Below are 3,041 nucleotides of genomic sequence, written 5' to 3'. Positions count from 1 at the left end.
GATCCTGAACTCCTACTTACGTCAAACATAACCCAAAGACCGTGTTCACTTCCCGGACTCCGCCGAGAAGAGACCATCACGGCTACACACGCGGTTGATGCGTTTTAATTCGGATCTGGTGTCAAGTTATCTACAACCGGACATTAACAAATTCCCATCTGCCACATAACCGCGGGCATGGCTCTCGAAAGTTTATACCCTGCAGGGGTGTCCCAACTTAGCCCATGACAAGCTCTCGTGATCAACGAAGTAATAGACCTTCTCCCAGGAAGACCCGATCAGTCTCGAAATCCCGGTTTACAAGACATTTCGACAATGGTAAAACAAGACCAGCAAAGCCGCCCGATGCGCCGACAATCCTGATAGGAGCTGCACATATCTCGTTCTCAGGGCAACACCGGATAGGTCAGCCTACGAGTAAAACCAGACCTCGAGTTGCCCCGAGGGGCCCCGCAGGTGGCTCGGTTCGGACCAACACTTAGACAAGCACTGGCCCGGGGGGGCTAAAATAAAGATGACCCTTGGGTTGGCCGACCCAAGGGAAGGGTATAGGTGGTGGTGAGGCAAATGGTAAAACCAAGGTTGGGCCTTGCTGGACAAGTTTTATTCAAAGCGAACTGTCAGGGGGGTCCCATAAATCACCCGACCGCGTTAGGAACGCAAAATCCGATAACATAACACCGGTATGACGGAAACTAGGGCGGCAAGAGTGGAACAAAACACCAGGCATAAGGCCGAGCCTTCCATCCTTTACCAAATATATAGATGTATTAATAATATAAGAGATATTGTGATATCCCAACATAACCCTGTCCACCATGGAGCAATCTTCAACTTCACCTGCAACTAGCAACGCTATAAGAGGGGCTTAGCAAAGCGGTAACATAGCCAAACAACGGTTTGCTAGGAATGGTGTCAAGGGTTAGAGGTTCATGGCAATTTGGGAGGCTTGAAGAGCAAATGATAGGTAACGCAGCATAGCGATAGAACGAAGCAACTAGCATAGCAATGATAGTTGTGAGATCCAGGGTAGCGGTCATCTTGCCTGAAATCCCGCTAGGAAGAAGAACGAGTCCATGAAGAAGACGAACGGATGAAGCCGAACCAACCGTAGACGAACGAATCCTCACGATCGCAACGAAATAGGAACTAACAAGAAGAAGCACACAACATAGGTAAACACACCACACATGAACAAGGCATGATGCACAACAAGCATGATGCATGACAAAGCTACATGAAGCTACTCATGGCAAGAGATGATGCAAACAAGAACAACACATCAAGGCAAGTTTAAATGAGGCCGGAAACAACATATAACAATTCCGGTAAGTCCTCATATGCAAATTTCGAAATTGGTCCAGATCTGAATAAACCTTATGTTCAAGTTGTAAAATAGCAAGTTAAAATGCACCAAGATGATCTACACGAAATTCTAGTCAAGTTACATATAAAGTTCATTAGATTCTGAGCTACGGCCTAGAAGATAGGAGCAAATCAAGATAAACATGGCATTGATGCAAAATGCATACAAACATCAAGCAAACACCTCAAAACAAGGATGCAACATGATAATATGGAACTACATGCAAAATCAAGCAAGTTTCATATAGAGCACACTCAAAACGGAGTAATGGTGCAACACATGCACACTATACAAGTCATAACAATCTGCCCAAAATAGCAACTAGGCATCTTACAAGCATCAAAACAATATGCTAAGGTACCACAATATGAAAACAAAAGGCATGGGCATGAAGTACAGGTAAAGCACAACAAAACATGAACACTAAGCTATCTCCAGAAACAACTAGAACATGCTCCAAAACACATGGTAAGATTGCAAATAATAACAGTTTCAGACTTTAGCAGAAATATCATCAGGTTGCAATGTTTAGAGCAAGAAAACAACATGTTACAGAAACATATCATGGCAAACAAAGGTATGTCATGAATCTACTAATAGCATAGATCAGAAGTCCCTTACTGACCATGAGCCAAAAAGGCACAAAAAATATGATGGCACCCATGTAAACATGGCAAGTTATATTACAGATTCATACATGGCAGGAATAACAATAAGTAGGCATGTTGGTGAGCTTGAACCAGTCACCACAGAGCAATACATGGCATGGCAAGGTAACCAACAGTAAGAAGACATGTTTATGAAGCTAAGCATGGCAAGATCAAGGTCATAGGGTGCATGGAACACTAGCAAAACACATGGGAACAAGTGAACTTAATGTTAGCAGGCTGACAGCAACATTATCAAGCAAGTTTGGAGCACGATTACAACAATCTACAGCAAGCTATAAATGCAACCAGGGGCATGGATGCATAGGGCATAACATGTAGATCATAACATGTTTATAGAGCATCTCCAGATTATGGATATAATGATTAGTAGAAGCATGTTAACATAGCAACAAAATATAACAGAATCTGTCAGGAAAACAGCAACAACAAGTACCCTACTTAGCAAGCTCGATGCACTCAGCACACCACTCACAAAAATACATGGATGGCACCCCTGGAAAGATGGCATGGCATAGATCAACATACATGTAGACATCAACCTCATAGGATGCACACATCAATCATGGCAAAAATGATAAATGAGCAAGTTATAACAGTTTCAGCAGGCTAACATCAACATGCACTCTTCCAACAGCATTTCGGGCATCAAGATGAGCTCAAATGAAAATGATGCAATGGAATTAAATGAAGTACTCGTCGAGACGAACAATTTGACATATTACACGCATGAAACGGAGCTACGGATGCAGAGATACGATGCGATGAACATGGCATGATAATGCTGAAAATCTGAGACTTGGACGAAAATATCACCTCCGAAACTGGATCTAGGGTTTCGGGCACACGGATCGAGGCAGGGCCAGATCTCGCCGGAGTTGTTGCGGGGAAGTCGCCGGCGAGGTCGAGGGAGCTCGGGAGGCGCGGGGGAGGCGGCCCCGGGAGGATCTGGCCGGAGGGCGGCGGGTGGCGGCGGGGCCGGGCGCCGGCGGAGGCGCGGCGAGCGG

Source organism: Triticum aestivum, chromosome 2A, assembly GCF_018294505.1.
Source record: "Triticum aestivum cultivar Chinese Spring chromosome 2A, IWGSC CS RefSeq v2.1, whole genome shotgun sequence".
Lineage (NCBI taxonomy): Eukaryota > Viridiplantae > Streptophyta > Magnoliopsida > Poales > Poaceae > Triticum > Triticum aestivum.
This window is presented reverse-complemented; position numbering follows the sequence as displayed.